This window comes from Thalassophryne amazonica, chromosome 11, assembly GCF_902500255.1.
Source record: "Thalassophryne amazonica chromosome 11, fThaAma1.1, whole genome shotgun sequence".
NCBI classification, from domain to species: domain Eukaryota; kingdom Metazoa; phylum Chordata; class Actinopteri; order Batrachoidiformes; family Batrachoididae; genus Thalassophryne; species Thalassophryne amazonica.
In genome coordinates this window covers 42,690,149-42,712,900 of record NC_047113.1, presented here as the reverse complement: position 1 = coordinate 42,712,900, position 22,752 = coordinate 42,690,149, and positions in this window count along the sequence as shown.

The window sequence follows — 22,752 nt, the reverse complement described above, 5'->3', positions numbered from 1 at the left end:
GTTGGGTTCACGCAAGCACCAGCTGCAGTCTCGTCAGGTTGAGCCTGTGGCCCATGACCGCTGACTGGAGGCGGCACTGCAGCTGACTGCAGGGTTGTCTTGTATGAAGTCTCTGTAACACCTGACAAACTCAGTTTCCTTCCACTATATGTCCTTCATTAACTTCTTGATTTATCTGACAATGTGGCTGCAAGTATCTGGTTAAGCAGCACGGCTGGCCCGGCCCGACCCGATCCTCCCTGTGGAGCGGGATGAGTTGAGCTTCTGGCTACAGAGAGTTCACATGAAGCATCTGGATACTGTCACCCACACTTGCATCTATCTCTTCAACAGAGAAGTGTTTTCCTTGAAAAGAACAGGTGAAATTTCAGCTGCTGTTTGTCAGAAGGCACATGGGAGACTCACGCTTGATTTTTAGGTTTTCTTGAAACAAAGTTCTCTTCTCTGGTCCACCTTGAATCTGTGTAATCACTGATGGAACAGGCAAAAGTTCTACTAAGCACAGTCCTTCAGAGTTATTATACTTATCTTGGTAACTTCCATTACTCATCTCATCTTACAATCACTCAGCTTTTGAGAACTGTCTATTGTAGGCTATCAGTTCGCAAAGACTGGTTCATGGCCAGTGTTGCCACAGTTACTTTGAAAAGTTACATTATTAGTTACATTTTACAGTTACGTTATACAGTTACATTATTAACAACTGCGGACAACTCGCAATCTAACTTGGTTTGAATTTAAGATTGAGTAACTCAGTCTTAAGAGTAACCAAGTCATATTCCTATTTACCTTATTAGTTACACGTTGTCGGCAGCTGCTAACAAAGTAACCGCATGAAGCTGCTAATGAAGTAACGGTATAAACTAAGTGTGCAAACTAACTAAATATGTAACTAATAAAGTAACTTTTCAAAATAATTGTGGCAACAGTGGTCATGAATAACAGTTGATTCACAGGAGATTTTATTTGGCTGCCATATAAATTTGCAGAGTTCCTCACATAGACTGTTATTGATGTGTCAGCAGTGCTTTGTTTTAATTAAACATTCTGATTTGGAAGGGCCAAGGAATGAGGAAAAGGGCATCCAGAGAGGAAGAGAAAACAGGGGCCATGGCCATACAAAACCTACTCTGATCCAAAACAGGAAACACAACCAACTGCGGCAAAAAAAACTTGCAAATGGGAGTCTGAAGTCACTCAACACATCACCAAAAGGTGGAAAATAAGCCACTGGCTTTCCTTCTAAGGAAAGCACAGGAAATGAAACCATTGGATGTACTACACAGTGCTACCAGGGGACTCATGATTCAGAGCTTCTTACAATCAACTAATTGACTCCATCCACGAATATAATGCTGAACAGGTGTTAGCGTTAATCATCACCACAAACCAATAGGACACAGGCATGCCCTTTAAAGTTTTCAGTGTCTCGCTCACATTTGACTATTTTTCAGTTCCTGGCCTGGTGTTCCCTCCACCACCCCATCACCACCAGTTGGTCTCTATCAGCTGGGGGGAATGGGTTCCACCCCCTTCCTCTTCCATCAGCAGAATTTGATGGTTTCTGCTCACCCCACTGCTGTGATGGAGACTGGGGCCAAACCAAAATTGTAACTCTGTACTCACCTATGTAGTAAATAATTTTCTTTAAGCTGATGAGTCTTCTGATAGAAAAGATTTTTCTTATGAAATGGCAAAACCCAGCTGCCCTCCTGTATGATTTGTTATAATGTGGCCATGGAGACACAGCAACACACATGTAGTTACGTATTTTGGTTCCCATTGACTTTCATTCCTCTTCAATCCAGAGCATATCTCCCCCTCTCTAGGCTTGGCTCAACCTGCTCTCTAGTCTCAATACAGATCACAAAGTCATCTGCAAACATAGTCCTGGCTGATCTCATCCTTCAATCTGTCCATTACCAGTCTATACAAGAAAGGGCTAAGAGCTGATCATTAATGTAATCCCATCTCTGACTGGAATGCATGTCATTCCAACTGAACTTACCACTGTCATGCTGTCTTTGTACATATCCTGCACCACCCTCACATACTTCTCTGCCACTGCATGCAATACTGCAAATCTTCTCTTGGCACCCTGTCATAAGCTTTCTCTGAATCTGCTAATCTAGAATTCAATTCCCCATTGCAGAAATACTAATCCTGATTGTCAAAGTTAGCACAATTATTGTTGAAAACTCAGCAAAAAATTAATTGTGAGTAACAACACTGTTTCCCAAAGAAATGATATTCCAGACAAACTTGAGGAGCAGCTTATTTTAACACTAAAGGAAGCAGGGAATTTCTCTATCCAGCTTGATTAAAACACAGATGTTTCAGATTTGTTGGTTTATGTAAGGTACATGTGGGAAAATAAATGTGTGGATTTGTTATTTTGGTTGACTATTCCTCCCGGAAAAAGGTTTGAGCAAATATTTTGTGTGTTGAAAACTATACTCAACAAAAATATAAACGCAACACTTTTGGTTTTGCTCCCATTTTGTATGAGATTAACTCAACGATCTAAAACTTTTTCCACATACACAATATCACCATTTCCCTCAAATACTGTGCACAAACCAGTCTAAATCTGTGATATTGAGCACTTCTCCTTTGCTGAGATAATCCATCCCACCTCACAGGTGTGCCATATCAAGATGCTGATTAGACACCATGATTAGTGCACAGGTGTGCCTTAGACTGCCCACAATAAAAGGCCACTCTGAAAGGTGCAGTTTTATCACACAGCACAATGCCATAGATGTCGCAAGATTTGAGGGAGCGTGCAATTGGCATGCTGACAGCAGGAATGTCAACCAGAACTGTTGCTCGTGTATTGAATGTTCATTTCTCTACCATAAGCCGTCTCCAAAGGCGTTTCAGAGAATTTGGCAGTACATCCAACCAGCCTCACAACCGCAGACCACGTGTAACCACACCAGCCCAGGACCTCCACATCCAGCATGTTCACCTCCAAGATCATCTGAGACCATCCACTCGGACAGCTGCTGGAACAATCGGTTTGCATAACCAAAGAATTTCTGCACAAACTGTCAGAAACTGTCTCAGGGAAGCTCATCTGCATGCTCGTCGTCCTCATCGGGGTCTCGACCTGACTCCAGTTCGTCGTTGTAACCGATTTGAGTGGGCAAATGCTCACATTTGCTGCCGTTTGGCACGTTGGAGAGGTGTTCTCTTCACGGATGATGCGAAGGAGATGTGTTGCACTGCATGAGGCAAATGGTGGTCACACCAGATACTGACTGGTATCCCCCCCAATAAAACAAAACTGCACCTTTCAGAGTGGCCTTTTATTGTGGGCAGTCTAAGGCACACCTGTGCACTAATCATGGTGTCTAATCAGCATCTTGATATGGCACACCTGTGAGGTGGGATGGATTATCTCAACAAAGGAGAAGTGCTCACTATCACAGATTCAGACTGGTTTGTGAACAATATTTGAGAGAAATGGTAATATTGTATATGTGGAAAAAGTTTTAGATCTTTGAGTTCATCTCATACAAAATGGGAGCAAAACCAAAAGTGTTGCGTTTATATTTTTGTTGAGTATATGTGGTTACAAAATAAGGTTTGGAAAGGGGTAATTTTGAAGACATAATGAGTAACGAGGGCACGAATAGGGTTGGCAGTAACAGTGGAGATGTGAAACAAATCATGGAGACTGCTGGCAAGGACAATGAGTCGAATCATTGTTTCGTTCCTTGACAGGCATTGGCATACAAAGGAATACATCTCAATCTTGACAAAGCACTGACAGAAGTTGTCCTTGTGGTGTACTTTCACACAAATGCACATTCGGTTTCATCCAGAAGAGTTCTATAATAGGAACTGATAAATGAAATATGTGGCCAATATGTAAACTTGGGCCCAATTCCCACTCACACAATCTGTCTGCAAGGTAGTTCATCTGCATACTCCCAGTCCACACAGCTGTAAAGAGGTACCGCCTTGACTGAGAAGTAATCTGCATGCTACTGGCATCCTGTCTGGGGGGAGTTCTAGACTCTTGTTCATTTCTTGCTACTGAATGTGGAGATAAGCACCAACACCAATGGGCCTCACGGATGCCTCACAGGAGTTACTACTTATTCTCCTTGAGAAGATGTTCCCCTTGCATAATTCTTCATTTGCATTTGGCTTCTCACATTATTGTATCTTTCATCTCTGTGCAAGTTAAATGGGAAATTGCAAGAACAAGAATGTAAGAATGTTTTCTAAAACTGGAAACATATTCTTGCTTTCCCAAAGTTCCTAAAGCTGTGGCTTTCGTGACTTAGACCCCTTAAACTCAAGCTACTACTTTTCCACTGTGGTATAGCAGATAAACAAAAATTAGACCACAGACAGAAACACAAAACATCTGCTGGACTTTATCTAAGCATACCTAGTCGCAGTGCATTCTAAAAACAATAAATGTGCCCAACTTAAAAAAAGGTAACAATTTGGATCTATCTAACTAAGTAAATGCCATGAGGCTAAATAAAGTTTATTAATGCATTTAGGTAAGTAATTTAACATTGTTAATTTGCTTTGTATTTCACTGGGTTAATTAAGACAAACCAACTTAATTAAAAGATTTTGGTGTTAAGTAACCAACTCTTTTAAGTTATTTTGATTAAGTTTATTTTACCAAGTGGTGGGCACAGCTAAGCAAAAAATTTGCTTCGATAACAGATAATCAGCTAACTGAAAAGTTATCTTTTATAAAGCTAAACCAATAAATCACCCAAAAATTTATCAGAAGTTACAGATAACCGATATCTTCCGGTATTGTCTCATGTACATTTACAAATACTAACAAGCTAATTTTGAGTTTTAACACCACAATTGCTTCTGGTAGCATCAAAGGCAACGACAAACCCAAACAATGAATCAGCACTTCTGTCTTTATGCACCCTGTCCCCTGCTGGAAGGTCCTGTTTACTACATAGCTTCCAGCATTGAAGCCGATGAGAAGAGCAGCAAAGCTCAACTCTCTACTAAATAACAATGCTGCCGTCAGGCGGAGGTCTTGGAAAATAAAGCAGTGCTGATTTATGGTTTGGTTTATAAATAAAATTAATACTGATAGAATAACTCCATTAATGTCAAATCTGTCATTTGTACAAAGTTAAAATATAACATATATCTTTTAATATTGAATAATACACTAATTCTGAAGTTTTGTAACAAACACAGACAGATGGCAAAGGATTATTGGTAAAATGTGCCTCCACTAACACTGATTGGTTGACTCATTCATTGTATGTAAACCAACACATTAATGTGAGGTGTGTCGGGTGTTGGTGTTTACAGATAAATGTTCTTTTATAAAAGATGCCATTTTTCGTAAAAAAAAAAAAAAAAAAAAAAAAAAAAGGCATTAAAAAAAGCCAAGTTGTAATTAGATAACTGTCTAAAATAACCGGTGTCAAAATAAACAGAACACTGTCAACTACTGGACACTCAGTACTAGGGCGAATATTGCCATGAATACTACTGGCCAGTAGATGGCAGTAGAGACCGTGAAAACCTGCCAGAACAAAATTCCAGATAATCTGTGTCTGCTATGTTTAAGATGCATGGAATTTAATAAACGCAAACTGAATTTCAGACATCTTATATATATTACTCTGGAACAAAGACAGACAGTGTTTGACATAAGCAGGACTCAAATAGCAAACAGGAATTGATTGCAATGATTCCAATTGAAAATAATGGAGGAGCAACCAGAGCTTCTTCTGGCACTTTTACATAAAACAAACACAATAACAATGTCTATAAACCCAGAGAATATATTCACAAGAGTTTTATGCACAATATACAAATAATTTAATGCTGTTCTCCCTGTGGAGCCTGATCAGAGTGTCTCAAAAGCATTTCTTCTGTTGTGAATGTACTGAGGTACCCATAATGCACCTGGGCACAGCATGTCCACACTAAAACCTTGAAAGTTAGTGCAACTTTAAAACTAAAACATATATCTGATATTTTCACTTCAAAAAAAAAACTTCAGACGTGACTTTAATTTAAATAACTTGTCCGAAATTAGTTTGGTTAAAATTTTAACCATAAGTTAAAAATGTATGCCTCTGGATGACTTGGGTGATATGCCAACATGTCACTATAAGGTCATAAGAAATGAGCTTTTTTCTTTTCTAGCACCAGTTTGTCTGTGCTTGCAGAGGATAGAGCAGTTTCTTCTACAACCAGCTCTCCTCTGTTTACATAGAATAGAACTGTGCATCTACTATAAAACATTTAACAGATAGGTGCTTAACTGATTTTAGATTTCATAGTAGAGGTGGGTGATACCTGGAATTTTGGTATTGGTCCGATACCAAGTAAATACAGGCCCAGTATAGCCGATACCAATACTTTTTCATATTTAAACTTCATAGATCCAAAGGATCCAAAAGACCTAGGAGAGAATTTTGCCAAACATTGTACATGACAACAAAATACTTTATTATCACAAACAACATTTTTGTTTAAAAAATACCACTCAACACAACTTAAAATCTCCTGAGGTAGAGGGCTGACAAACCACAATACAAGGGTGCACTGCTCCGTGTTGTGTGACACAGCGCAGTGCTGCTCTTACAGAGAATAGACCTTGATGAATCTGCGTGCACAGCAATCAGTGCGTGCAGGAGAGAAAAAAAGCTTGAGTATCAATCTTTTTACACGAGGATCGTTCAATATCAATACCAGCATTGGTATCGATATTAGGATCGATCCGCCCACCTCTATTTCATAGATGTTTGTTACTATTCAGCTTTGTTTACCACATCTGCAAAAATATTTTAGGGGTCTAAAACTTATCGGAAAACGTATTGGAAGATAATTAGTATGATGATGGTTTTCAAAGTTATCTGAAAAGATAATCCGATAATGAAGACATTATCATCGATAATTAGAGGTTAGCGAATTAGCGGAACTGTGCCCACCACCGATTTTACCTCCATTCTACTCAAACAAAATTTTGACCTTATTTTTTTTTCTTGAGGATTAGTATCTTATTCCACTTAATGTAGAATAAATTAGATGTAGCAATTATTATGTGACTGTTTATTTTAAAGCAATTGTCAACTATTGTCCACTAAGTTGTCAGTTTAGTAAAATGTGGTCATGTCAAAAACTTTTTTCAAGCTGAAGAGGTTTTTTTTTTTTATTTAATTGATCACTTTGATCGCTATTATTCAGCAAAGGCATTTTGAGTGATTTATGAAAATCTTTGCATTTTCAAATGTGCTTTACATTAAAATCCAATATTAGAGTTTGAGAACTGCCTACTCTACACAGATTTACCATCGAGTGCCATATGGTTTGTATTTCTTTATAACTGATGTAAATAAAGTCCAAATCATATTCGGTGACTTGGAAATGTTCATGTATCCATCCTCTGACTTGTCTGAAGAAAACTGGCAATAAAACTGATGATTTACAGGTATTATACCAAAGGGCCCCATTACTTATGCAACCCATCATCTTGGCTTTTATATTTTTTAATTAATTTATATCAAGTTGTAGAGATTTGCTTTCAGTTTTACTTTAAGGAAGATCATTTCAGAAAGTTTAATTTTTTGTATTTTCTGTATTTCAAATTACATAAATTAAAATGTGTGAAATGACAAGTGTTCCAATACTTTTGGAGGGCACAGTATGATGCAATGTTTGTTTGACTCCGGGAGCTGGGAACCCCGCAGTTCTTCTACTTCCAATACACAGGTAGAAATAATTTTGTCTGAATTTAGCCATTAAAGCAAAAAATAGTTACAGAGACAGTCAAATGAGGTACACAGTGAATGGTTTCCAGAAAACACACCAAAATGGACTAAATCTGACACATAAACCATGATTTACTGATTGATTAACAGTGGTTGTGTTCCAAAATGCAAACAACACAGTGACGAGTCCCCAAAACCCCACAAAAACAATTTTGTATGAATGTAGATGAAGCACACAATTCTTCCTTCTCTCTGTCTCAACACACAACCCCAATTCCAATGAAATTGGGAAGTTGTGTAAAATGTAAATAAAAACAGAATACAATGATTTGCAAATCCTCTTCATCCTATATTCAACTGAATACACCACAAAGACAAGATATTGAATGTTCAAATTGATAAACTTTATTGTTTTTGTGCAAATATTTGTTCATTTTGAAATGGACCACTGTGTTATATCACCTTTCCTTCGAACAACACTGAATAAGTGTTTGGCAACTGAGGTCACTAATTGTTGAAGCTTTGTAGGTGGAATTCTTTCCCATTCTTGCTTGATGTACGACTTCAGTTGTTCAACAGTCCGGGGTCTCCGTTGTCGTATTTTGCACTTCATAATGCGCCACACATTTTCAGTGGGCGACAGGTCTGGACTGCAGGCAGGCTGGTCTAGTACCCGCACTCTTTTACTATGAAGCCATGCTGTTGTAACACGTGCAGAATGTGGCTTGGCATTATCTTGCTGAACTAAGCAGGGACGTCCCTGAAAAAGACGTTGCTTGGATGGCAGCATGTGTTGCTCCAAAACCTGGATGTACCTTTCAGCATTGATGGTGCCATCACAGATGTGTGATGCCCATGCTATGGGCACTAACACACCCCCATACCATCACAGATGCTGGCTTTTGAAGTTTGCACTGGTAACAATCTGGATGGTCTTTTTCCTCTTTTGTCCGGAGGACATGATGTCCATAATTTCCGAAAACAATTTGATACGTGGACTCATCAGACCACAGCACACTTTTCCACTTTGTGTCTGTCCATTTCAAATGAGCTCGGGCCCAGAGAAGGCAGCGGCATTTCTGGCTGTTGGTGACGTATGTCTTTCACTTTGCATGGGAGAGTTTTAATGTGCACTTGTAGATGTAGTGACGAACTGTGTTAACTGACAATGGTTTTCTGAAGTGTTCCTGAGCCCACATGGTAAGATCCTTTACACAATGATGTTAGTTTTTAATGCAGTGTCGCCTGAAGGATCGAAGGTCACGGGCATTCAATGTTGATTTTTGGCCTTGCCGCTTACGTGTAGAAAGTTCCCCAGATTCTCTGAATCTTCTGATTATATTATGGACTGTAGATGATGGAATCCCTAAATTCCTTGCAAGTGAACATTGAGAAACATTGTTCTTAAACTGTTAGACTATTTTTTTTTCACAAAGTGGTGATCCTTGCCCCATCTTTGCTTGTCAACAGCTGAGCCTTTTGGGGATGCTCCTTTTATACCCAATCATGACACTCACCTGTTTCCCATTAGGTGTTCTTTGAGCATTCATCAACTTTCCCAGTCTTTTGTTGCCCTGTCCCAACTTTTTTGAAATCTGTTGCAGGCATCCATTTCAAAATGAGCAAATATTTGCACAAAAACAACATCTATCAGTTTGAACATTAAATATCTTGTCTTTGTGGTGTATTCAGTTGAATATACATTGTATTGTTTTTATTTACATTTTACACATCTCAACTTCATTGGAATTGTGGTTGAATTTACACTTTTAGTTATCTGCAGTTTGCTTATTAGTTTCTTTCATTTTCAAATCCTGCGTCTAGTGGTGAGACCATCATTACTTGTTTATCAACCACACATCTCTTTGAACCTGTTCAAGACAGGTGATGTGGAACTGCCACTACAAATGGGCATGAATATGTACAAATTTGACCTTCTCGCAATTTACAGATAATGGTGTCTGTGACACAAGTTATGCTTAAGCTGTTGTCATACTATAATTTGAGAAATTCTTGTTTCTGTGTTTGTTCTGCATTTCCTCTGAGGTGCTTGGGACATTTTCACCAAACTTGCTGTGTGCATGTGGGTTGACCCCAGAATTGCCATGAAGGGATTTGTTTAGTGAGGGTTCTAGAATTGTGCGAAGCACTGATGTTCTGTCCAGGGTGTATTCTGTCTCATGCCCTATGATGGCTGGGATAGGCTCCAGCCCACCATGAGCCTTAAATGGAGAAAGCAGGTACAGAAAGTGAATTGATCTATGGGTTCCTGAATTGTCCAGCAAGATCAAGTTTGACGAAGGTCAATCATTGGGATCAGATTTGGTTTGACTAGCACACATACAGAAGTAGTTTCCAGAATTGCCCATCAAAGACAAATTTGCCAGATGTCACACACGGGGGCCAAGATCATGTCTGCCTCTCTTTTCTGGCTGACTCCTCCCAAGTCTTTCTGCTGATCACTACCAAACTTGATATTTCAACAAAAGTTGACCCCATAATTGGCAAGGGGAAGGTCAAGAAATTTGATGTTCAGCTGTATTTGGACAAATCCTGGCACACCTTTAGGTGGATTCCAGAAACCAAAGTCCTCTGGCTGACCTTGCCAGAGGTCAAGGTCATTGGTCACAAATGGCAGATTGCCACAGCAAATCTTAAGAGAAAGAAAAGTGAGTGTCCAACGTAGAGATGTGGCATGCACCCCATCTTATGGTGTGTTATGTATGATTTTTAATCAAATCTTCAGTATAAATAAATGAATAAATCAATAAATTATCCAATATAAAGGCTTTTTAAAAATATGAACAGTGATTTCAGTAAAACTACCATACAGCCATAATTTTCTTCGTTATAGAGCAGTAACTTAAAGCACTAAGCTATTCAAAACATTAATATTCACACACACACACACACACACACACACACACACACACACACACACACACACACATTTTCAACTGGTTAGTCCAATTAAGGGTTGCGGTGAGTTGGAGCCTATCCCAGCAGTCATAGAGCACGAGGCGGGGTACACCCAGGACAGGATGCCAGTCTGTCACAGGGCCACAAACAGACAAACAAACATATTCACACCCACTCGCACACCTACGGACAATTTAAAGATTCTAATCCACCTAACCCGCATGTCTTTGGATGTGGGAGGAAACCGGAGCACCCGGAGGAAACCCACGCAAACACGGGGAGAACATGCAAACTCCACACAGAAATGCCACAGGTGGGAATTGAACCCATGACTTTCTCGCTGTGAGGCAACAGTGCTAACCACTAAGCCACCGTGCTGCCACATTAATATTCAGTGTAGATTAATTACCTGAAAATAATTCTATATTAGTGAAGGTGATGAAAGTATTTTATAGTATAATAGCAATTTTTTCACAATCTGACAAATCAGAATTCAACTGATTTACAAAAAAAACAAAAACAAAACAAAAACAAAAACAAAAACAAAAAATCCCACTCTGCAATTTTTAAAACAAGCCCACAGAATAATGGACAGGTATAATTGATTTTCCAATATAAATTTATGCATAAAATAAAGGTAAGTATTTAAAATAAAAATGTAAAGTGTCGGACGACACTCTCCATGATGCATGAATAAGAAAGGGATCCTGTTTATCTGCACAATATTCATGTTTCAATAAAAAATATATGTTTAATGTTCTGAAGGTAAATTCTCACCGTGTGCTTTAACTTTATGGGTTTTATTCATGTGCAAGAAAAATGAGTGTGAATTTTAAAGATTAAATCAATAAAAACAACTTTTTCATTTTTATTGAAAAAAAATCTTTTTGCATGCAATTCGTCTGCTATTTTATAAATGGATACAGAGCGACATCTAGTGGTGCAGTGTTATGCAACTTTGTTTTTTCAAATAAATGTCACACGAAATCATTTTTATCACTTTACATAAAATTTGCATGAATTTTACAGTGTTAACAATCGACTGATATATAATAAAATGTTAATGCACATCTTAAATTTTGAAACAAATAAATTTGAAACACTTGCATCTTTTAACTAGAGCTGAAAGTATAAATAAATCAGTTGTGAGATATTTTCATAAATTCTCAACTTCCAGGTACTTAAATGAATGAATTAATGAATTTATTTAGCACACAGTTCGACAACAAAAAACTCATAACAAAACAACTTTACAAAGATTCCGTGTGGCCACAAGGGTGAGGGTAGAAGCAAAGCTCATAAATGCCCACCCCTTATACTAAAAATAAAAATAATATACAAACATTTATACAAGCATGCAAGCATAAACACAATTTTCAGAATACTACCAGGCAAACACTGTCACACAAGAAGCAATAACAAAAACAAGAAACCCAAGTCTTCAGTTATAACAAGAAATGTTATAATTATTGTAATACCCCCTAAAGCCCACCAAAGTACCAACACAGTGTCTCTTTGCAGCAATTCGGATCTTCAGTTTCTCAAAAAACAAAATACGTCTCAAGTTATAACTGCAGTCCCTCAGTTTAAACAGATCCTGGGCATGTCGTGGCAGCAGTTTATTTTTAATTTTATACATAATTTGTACTGTAATGTAGTCAACCAAGTCCCAGAATTTTAGAATATGTAAACAAGCAAACAATGGATTTGTTGGCTTGCAATATATTTTGTTACAAATAATTCTTTTAGCTTTCTTTTGCAACAAAAATATTGGATTAGTATTAGTTTTATATGTATTTCCCCAAACTTCAATGCAGTAGGTCATATATGGAATGAGCAATGAATGATACAAAATAGTTAATGAGTGTTGGGAAATCTAATCTCGTGTTTTATGCAAAATTGCAATGGCTTTTGACATTTTAGATTTAACAAAATTAATATGCATTTTAATATGGGGTTTACTGGTTTTCTCTTTCGAAATCATTATAAATTTAAAATATTTTGAGTTTAGGACTGTAAGTCTGTTATTACAAGACATTTTTGGACTACAGAGATGCAACATTAATTGATTAAGTTGACAAAATGTACACAATTAATTCAATTAAAATATGAAAAGGATTAATGTTTATTTGAAGGTGGGTAAATAATGTGATTTCCTCCAGTATTCAGGTTTACCTCTGTTGCTAAGGATACAATAAGATCAGTAGGGGGCGCTGCCTGCCCACAGTTGAAGCTTCTTGTTACAGTAAATCATAAATGATTGGATAATGTTCATTCGTCTTAATGATACATCCACTGAGCAGGATGCAGCACTGGATAATGAATATACATATTTATGAGCTTCTTCACTGATGACTTAGATTATACAGCTTGTGTATTTCCCTACAGCCAATTTCCCTTCATTTCCCAGTAGCTTCTGTGGGTCACACACAGTGTGGATGCCCCTCCGCCTGATCTTTAGCCCCTGCAATTTCCCACCACTCTCTGCAGAGAAAAATATAGTAAATGGTAATTACTGGAGTCTCATATTACCACACACATTATGTTAATTAGACAGAACACAATTAAAATATTATAGAAATAGTCTGGTGTTTTGTGCAGCACATGACTGGTGCAGTGCAGCATTTGTTCACACGACGAAGGTAATATGACAAGAATTAATGTTTCTTGCATCAATTGCGCTTTGTTTTGCAGATATTTTAGTAATGTTATAGATATTTTAATCATAAGTCTGGACATTCCAGTCCAAACTTAAGACAAATTTATTCTCCTTGTCGTATGGCTAGCATACTGCCATTATCCCTTTAAATTCATTTTATTAGTAACGGAACAGGTCTCAGCCTCACTTCATCTAAACTCTGGGTCTGTTAGTGAAGCTTTGGGCAAGTGGCCAGCAATCACCTTAGTATTCTCTCTGCTTTCAATTTCAAATTATTTTCATTTATATAGTGCCAAATCACAACAAAGTTGCCTCAAGGTGCTTCACACAAGTAAGGTCTAACCTTACTAACCCCCAGAGCAAGCACACAGGTGACAATGGTAAGGAAAAACTCCCTCTGATGATTTGAGGAAGAAACCTCAAGCAGACCAGACTCAAAGGGGTGACCCTCTGCTTGGGCCATGCGACCAACACAATTTACAAAACAATTCACAAAACGAATATACAGGAAATGTTGGCAGTGCACAGGAAAGGAGGGCCACAGAAACAGATACCACTCCCATCTCTGGATGGAGCCGCACCTCAAACAGAGAGAAAAATACAGAATCAGGCATCAGAAAGGCAACAAATACAGTATAATTTGTCAGCATTAAGCAACAAGAAAAACAAAAGCAGTACTAAGGTGACCACCGGCCACTAGTCCTAACCTTCACTAAAAGACCCAGAATTTAGATAAAGTTGAGGCCGCGGCACGCTCCATTTCCTAACAAGATGAATTAAAAGAATAAAATCATAGTAACATACTGTAGTGGGATGAAAGTCCCGGGTCCCAATTGAAAAGACATTCCCGCTAGCTTGGCTAACGGGGAGTTCCCCTTTGGCTGACCTGGTAGAGGAACGGTCTTTTGTGCGAGACGCGTGGGCTCGATCCCCACCGTCGTCCCGGCCACGAAGGTCCTGCTGCTTCAATCTGGCGTCACAAACAGGATGTGGGTCACAGAGTATGCTAACATGCACCTGTGACTTCGGGACAAAGTCAAAAATGGTGGGGAGTTCCCCTTTGGCTGACCTGGTAGAGGAACGGTCTTTTGTGCGAGCCGCGTGTGTTCGGTCCCCACCGTCGTCCCGGCCACGAAGGTCCTGCTGCTTCATTCTGGCGTCACGAACAGGATGTGGGTCACAGAGTATGCTACCATGCACCTGTCAAAAATGGTGGGGAGATGTGTAGCGGGATGAAAGTCCCGGGTCCCAATTGAAAAGAGGTTCCCGCTAGCTTGGCTAACGGGGAGTTCCCCTTTGGCTGACCTGGTAGAGGAACGGTCTTTTGTGTGAGCCGCGTGGGTTCGATCCCCACCGTCGTCCCGGCCACGAAGGTCCTGCTGCTTCAGTCCTATGCCAGTATGCTAGCCAAAGGGAAAATAAGTGCATCTTAAGTCTGGACTTGAAAGTCTCTACAGAATCTGACTGTGTATTGATGCAGGGAGATCATTCCACAGAACAGGGGCATGATAAGAGAAAGCTCTGTGACCCGCAGACTTCTTTTCACCCTGGGGACACAAAGTAGTCCTGCACCCTGAGAACGCAAAGCCCGAGCTGGTACATAGGGTTTAATTAGGTCAGCTAAGTAGAGAGGGGCCAGTCCATGAACAATTTTATAGGTTAACCCTCTGGGGTCTGAGGGCATTTTTTTGGCAGGCCACTCGCCTGGCATAAATGTTTTATTATTGCTGTTAACAGCTCTCCCTGCATTCCAAAATCAAGTTTTATATCTCTTTTTTTTTCAGGACAACCTGTGCTTTCAGAATATATATGTTTTTGTTGTGTTTTATAAGTGTAATAAAGGTTTACAATCAAAAATAGGCAAGGAAAAAATAAAGCGAAAAATAATTTTCCACACACATTTATTCAAAACACACAGCAAACGATAATAAACAACTGTTTTGACACTTTATAAAGGTAATTTGAGGTCTTGTGTGAAAGACTGAACAACAAAAAGTTTCAAACAATAAACACAAATACACATTTTGAACAATATATACAAAATGGTCTATGCATTTTGTTGTCCATTGATATGGTGAACAGTGCTTTACACAGAGAAAACAACAGAGTTATCCAGTAACATTCACATGCAAACTAGTGCAGCAATCCTGATAGTTACACACTCTTTGTTTGAGCATGTGAGATTGTCATCAGAGGCTCTCCTCTGCTCCTGCTTTCACTGATCGCTGTGTGTAATGGCACAGGGCACACTGAGTATGTACTAATAGTATGTACTCATTGGAGCACCCAGGGGACTATTCAAACAGGCCAACTAGTCACACATCACTCCTGAAAACGATCTTTGGCTTTTCACGTGAGGTAAATCTGCCCTATGATTGGATTTTGGAAAACCACGTGACGGTGAACTAATTCCGATTGGACACTCACATTGCGCACGTCATCACACAGCTTCTATGAGGAGTACAAAGATGGCTGATGGCTGGCTCGAAAGTCTGCGGAGTTAACTTTTCAGCAAAAAAAGTAAGTTTCTATCTCATATCATTCAAAAGTTATTTATAATTTAGTAAAGCTTGGTCTTAGCCGTCGTATACGACAGCGTCAGCCCCAGAGGGTTAATAGCAGAACCTTAAACTCTGATCTCACTGGGACAGGAAGCCAGTGAAGGGATGACAAAATGGGTGTAATGTGGTCAAACTTTCTGCTTCATGTCAAAAGTCTGACTGCAGCATTTTCAACCAACTGGAGAGCCCTAATGCTGGACTGTGGTAAACCAGAAAATCGAACATTGCAGTAGTCCAGTCTAGAAGAGATAAACGCATGTTTCAGGGTCTCAGCATCAGCCATAGACAGGATGGGACTAATCTTCATGGAAGATGGAAGAAAGCAGTCCTCATAAAATCTCTAATGTGGAGGTCAAACGACAATGTAGGATCAAAAATTACCCCAAGGCTCCTCATTTTGTCAGTGTGATGTATGACAGCCTAGGCTAAGCATTAGCTGGTCAAATTGATGTCGATGTCTCACTGAACCAAGAGCCATCATTTCAGTCTTATCAAAGTTTAAAAGTAGGAAGTTGCTAGACATCCAGCTTCTCACTGATGCAAGGCAATCTTCTAAGGATTTTATGTGGATTACCAGCAATTATCTACATGTATAACTGAGTATCATCAGCATAGCAGTGAATGGTAATTCCTGTCAATTTACTGCTAGTGAGCTCATACCTTTAGGTGGAGCTTTTCCTGCCGAATGACTCTGCTCTTTTTCTCTCTGTCTGAGGTACTGATGACATCTCACAAGACTGACAGCTACAAACCACAACATCCTGGACTGTTCATGAGATACCATGCTTGAAGCTAATGCAGCACACTGCAGTCTGTGTTTGGAATAAAGTTTGCCGTGGTGACAAGCACACTGGTATGATGGATGAACACTGGCCCTGCACCCCAGGGCACTGGATGACACCCCCCTCCCGCCTCTGCCTGTGGCGTAAATGCTTGCGGGGTCATCTTAACAATTGCACGTTGGTTTTTTATGTTGCTTTGATTTCCTGTCTTCTGTTTCTTCAATTTTGTAAAAACTTGAAAAAACCTTATAATTGTTACAATGGCATAAGCAGTGTGGGTCACCCCTCTGAGTCTGGTCTGCTTTCTTAAGTCATCAGAGGGAGTTTTTCCTTACCACTGTCACCTGTGTGCTTGCTCTAGGCTTGGTAAGGTTAGACCTTACTCATGTGAAGCACCTTGGGGCAGCTTTATTATGATTTGGTCAAGGAAATCAAGGAAAGTGATGGCTTAAGGGAATCTTGAAAAATTTGAAATCTTGAAACTATGAAACTGTATAAGCCATGTCTCTGTGTATTTTTCTAATGGGACAGCAGTCCCAGAGTTCACCGGGGACCATGACAGTCAAGAAAACTGTCAGTGTTCCCATCACATTTGCTCAGGTTCCGGCAGAGATGGGCAGCTGTTGGTCTTTGAAGGGTCATGGGGGAATTCTGAAACAGTCGAATAGTAAAACAGCACAGGAATGATCATGCATGGAGCACTTAAGGCACAGAGGTCACACAGAGGACACAGCGCCTTGATACAGACAGGAGATCTGCACCTGCAATGTAACAAAATAATCCAAAAATAAACAAATTATTATTCATTTCTGTTGTGTTCCTCAAGGGTCTGTTCATGGACCTATTTTATTTGCTTTATATTTGCTCCCACTTGGTCATGTCCGGAGCTCTCATACCACTGTTATGTAGATGGCATCCAGCTGGGGATGTATGTTCCTCAGAACTGTGTTGAGGTTATTGGATGCTGGATGGTGGCTAATTTGTCTCTTAATACAGCAAACACTGACCTCAGTGTTTGCTGTATTGTGCCCCTGATGAGTTTGTTTCCTCTGTGGTTAGGGACCTTGGTTCTCTGGCCCCTTTTGCTCGTTCAGCAGTCAGAAAATTGGGAACTGGGAATTATATTTGATCATTCCCTCAACTTTGATGCACATGTTACCTGCCTGATACAATCTTGCCTGTTTGAGCAGCATTGTGTCTCGACTACTCTAACTCTTTTTTTTTTTTTTTTTGCCTTAGTAAGTCCTCTCTGGACCGCTTACAAATGGGCCAGAATGTGGCTGCAAGAATTCTTACATAGACAGTTTTCATCAATGAGGTCCCACATAACACCGATTCTGTCCACTTTACATGGGCTCCCCATCTATTTCAAACTGCAATTTAAAATTCTGGTGCTGATTTTTAGAGTTTTGCACAGTCAAAGGCCACCTTACATCACTGTTTTACACCCATATGTTACAAGCAGGTCTTTGAGGTCTTCGAACCTGCGCCTGTTGGTTGTGCCTAGGTCACAGCTGAAGACCAGGAGAGACTGTGTATTTGAGCTTGTGGCACCTAAATTGTGGAATGCTCTGCCTTTGCACTTATGCTCCGTGGACTCTGTCGAAACATTAAAAGTTAAGGTCAAGACCCATGTGTATAGGCTGGCTTTTACCTAGTTACCTAAGGCCATCATACATGGCCATCTGGTATTGTGACGGCTTTGCGTCCCTCCGTCTGTCTGTCCTCAGCATAACTCCAGTCCTTTTGCTGCCACAGTCTTCAAATTCACAGGGAACATTTGTGGGATACAGACCTTGGACAAATTCAAAGATGGCTAACCTTGACATATTTGACTAGGTATTTAAAGAGGTTAAAAACGTCACATTCTTTTTCAGTCTGTTCTGTTTTGTTTTTGAGTGGCGGGGGTGACAGCCAATAAGAGTAGAGCTGCATTGTGATGTCAGTGGCTGGCCTCTCCAAAACTGCTTTGTTTTGTGTGTTTATATACATGTCTCTCATATATTATGTAAAAGCTAGTGAGAAATAAATACTTCTAAAACTGAAAATGCCATTTTCGGAACCTAATAACAACTCTGAACTTATTTAAAAGACATTTTGTGGATGTTAGCATGGTGATGTCACCGGCCGGTAGCTAGGTGCAAAACTGTTTTGTTTGTGTGTAAATATAACCTCTTTGTCATATATTATGCAAAAGCTAGCGAAAAATAAACACTTCTAAAACTGAAAATCCTGTTTTTGTAACCTGATAACACCTCTGGATTCTACAAGACATTTTGCGGCATTAGCACGCACAATAACCTCTGCTAACTCAAAGCTAACTTCCTAAGGAGTTAAATTTGTGTCATTAATACCAGCAAATGCAGAGAGGGTGATCTACAAATATTCCTTGATTTGCACAACTTCTGCTATTGTTAAAAGCTCACATGCAAGATCTTCTGCAGACACCGTTAAAACGTAAATATTGTTTTGGTTGATTGATTGACAGAGGGGCTTTATTGAACATGTACAAATTGTATGTAAGACAATAGGATCTTAATGATTAATTAAACTGCAAATTATAAAGAAAACACGGCTCATTGTGTTATATTTTTATGTTTCTGTTGTTTTTGATTTATGTGTTCTTATGTTTTTCTGTGAAGCACTTTGTGATTTTTTTTTTATCTGGAAAAATATATAAATAACTTACTTACGTACTAAATGAGGGTTGAGGGAGTCATAAAGGTACCTGATCTGCCATTTCAGTGACTGAGGTCATGGCAGCAAGAGTTACTGTGCAGGAGGCCACTGATCTGATCTTCCAAGACGACAGGGAAAGTTGTGATTTGGACGACAATGTGTCAGAGCAGGAAGACAACAAAAACTCGTTTGATGAAGATGCCTCTGAGGGAGAAGAGCAGGCATCAAGGGAGCCATTTACACCCAAACACAATGGTATCATTTGGTCCTCACTCTCACATCAAGTTGAAGACAGGAAGGTACTTGTAGTGGAAAATGTCATTCAAATGATTCCAGGACCCAGAATGCTCTTGCCATTTTCCCCTTTCAATAAAATATTCTTAAATCATTGTAGCTATTACATTTTCATGCCTTAGGTAAAACAGGACATGATATTGTGTGATAGCAGATGGTCTTCCAAAACAGGTGTTCTTTATCTTAAAAAATACATTCTCTCTTCTCTGTAAAACATTAAATATGGATTAATTTATTGATGTCAAATGGGCTATTTATACATTCTAAATAGATCTGCAGTTCAACATTCTGCACAGACAGCTATTATGATCAAATTCTTTGCTGGACGATACTGTGAATGTATGAAATATGAACATTATCCAAGGGTTTTTAATGTAGGAATTACACCCATGTTTATACACAGGCCCAACATTTTCAGATGCCATAAGTAATTGGACAATTGATGGTGAAGCTGTTTGATGGCCAGATGTGGTTTGTTTCAGTACTGCTACATAGAAAATGACAAAGATAAAAGATGTGGTTATTTCATTTGTTGAATTTGTATTTGGTATCTGTTTATTAAGCTTAAAGGATTCAGCCATAGTTTGCGGCTTAGCAACCAGACGAGCCTGGCTTCATACCCAAGAGGTCAGCCATCAACTGCATCCAATCTTGGCGAGTAGTCAATGAATGTAAGTGTGACTATCTGCAGTGATTCTTTGCTGCCTGTGTTGAGTTTCACAAATGTTTGATCAGTCTGCTCTCTGCGACATTCTGAACATTTGTGGCATCCCCAAAAAGTTGCATGTAGGAGCGTAATAATTAACCTATACAAGTCAAAAATCTTTGGACGGTGAAGAAAGAGTGTACTAATCGTGAGTCACTGACGTGGGAAAGTGTGTGGCAGTATACTGAGACAACGTATTAGCTTCCAATGTTCTCTAATGCCATATACCAACACAGTGCAGAGTAGCTACCTAAACTCTGTAAGTGAGATAGAGTATCTCGTCAGTAGTTTTACATCCTCATTGAAGACAACTTTGGATGCTGTAGCTCCTCTGAAAAAGAGAGCTTTAAATCAGAAGTGCCTGACTCCGTGGTATAACTCACAAACTCGTAGCTTAAAGCAGATAACCCGTAAGTTGGAGAGGAAATGGCGTCTCACTAATTTAGAAGATCTTCACTTAGCCTGGAAAAAGAGTCTGTTGCTCTATAAAAAAGCCCTCCGTAAAAGTAGGACATCTTTCTACTCATCACTAATTGAAGAAAATAAGAACAACCCCAGGTTTCTTTTCAGCACTGTAGCCAGGCTGACAAAGAGTCAGAGCTCTATTGAGCTGAGTATTCCATTAACTTTAACTAGTAATGACTTCATGACTTTCTTTGCTAACAAAATTTTAACTATTAGAGAAAAAATTACTCATAACCATCCCAAAGACGTATCGTTATCTTTGGCTGCTTTCAGTGATGCCGGTATTTGGTTAGACTCTTTCTCTCCGATTGTTCTGTCTGAGTTATTTTCATTAGTTACTTCATCCAAACCATCAACATGTTTATTAGACCCCATTCCTACCAGGCTGCTCAAGGAAGCCCTACCATTATTTAATGCTTCGATCTTAAATATGATCAATCTATCTTTGTTAGTTGGCTATGTACCACAGGCTTTTAAGGTGGCAGTAATTAAACCATTACTTAAAAAGCCATCACTTGACCCAGCTATCTTAGCTAATTATAGGCCAATCTCCAACCTTCCTTTTCTCTCAAAAATTCTTGAAAGGGTAGTTGTAAAACAGCTAACTGATCATCTGCAGAGGAATGGTCTATTTGAAGAGTTTCAGTCAGGTTTTAGAATTCATCATAGTACAGAAACAGCATTAGTGAAGGTTACAAATGATCTTCTTATGGCCTCGGACAGTGGACTCATCTCTGTGCTTGTTCTGTTAGACCTCAGTGCTGCTTTTGATACTGTTGACCATAAAATTTTATTACAGAGATTAGAGCATGCCATAGGCATTAAAGGCACTGCGCTGCGGTGGTTTGAATCATATTTGTCTAATAGATTACAATTTGTTCATGTAAATGGGGAATCTTCTTCACAGACTAAAGTTAATTATGGAGTTCCACAAGGTTCTGTGCTAGGACCAATTTTATTCACTTTATACATGCTTCCCTTAGGTAGTATTATTAGACGGTATTGCTTAAATTTTCATTGTTACGCAGATGATACCCAGCTTTATCTATCCATGAAGCCAGAAGACACACACCAATTAGCTAAACTGCAGGATTGTCTTACAGACATAAAGACATGGATGACCTCTAATTTCCTGCTTTTAAACTCAGATAAAACTGAAGTTATTGTACTTGGCCCCACAAATCTTAGAAACATGGTGTCTAACCAGATCCTTACTCTGGATGGCATTACCCTGACCTCTAGTAATACTGTGAGAAATCTTGGAGTCATTTTTGATCAGGATATGTCATTCAAAGCGCATATTAAACAAATATGTAGGACTGCTTTTTTGCATTTACGCAATATCTCTAAAATCAGAAAGGTCTTGTCTCAGAGTGATGCTGAAAACTAATTCATGCATTTATTTCCTCTAGGCTGGACTATTGTAATTCATTATTATCAGGTTGTCCTAAAAGTTCCCTAAAAAGCCTTCAGTTAATTCAAAATGCTGCAGCTAGAGTACTGACGGGGACTAGAAGGAGAGAGCATATCTCACCCATATAATTTAAAATTCTTCTTCTTACTTATAAGGTTTTGAATAATCAGGTCCCATCTTATCTTAGGGACCTCGTAGTACCATATCACCCCAATAGAGCGCTTCGCTCTCAGACTGCAGGCTTACTTGTAGTTCCTAGGGTTTGTAAGAGTAGAATGGGAGGCAGAGCCTTCAGCTTTCAGGCTCCTCTCCTGTGGAACCAGCTCCCAATTCAGATCAGGGAGACAGACACCCTCTCTACTTTTAAGATTAGGCTTAAAACTTTCCTTTTTGCTAAAGCTTATAGTTAGGGCTGGATCAGGTGACCCTGAACCATCCCTTAGTTATGCTGCTATAGACGTAGACTGCTGGGGGGTTCCCATGATGCACTGTTTTTTTCTCTTTTTGCTCTGTATGCACCACTCTGCATTTAATCATTAGTGA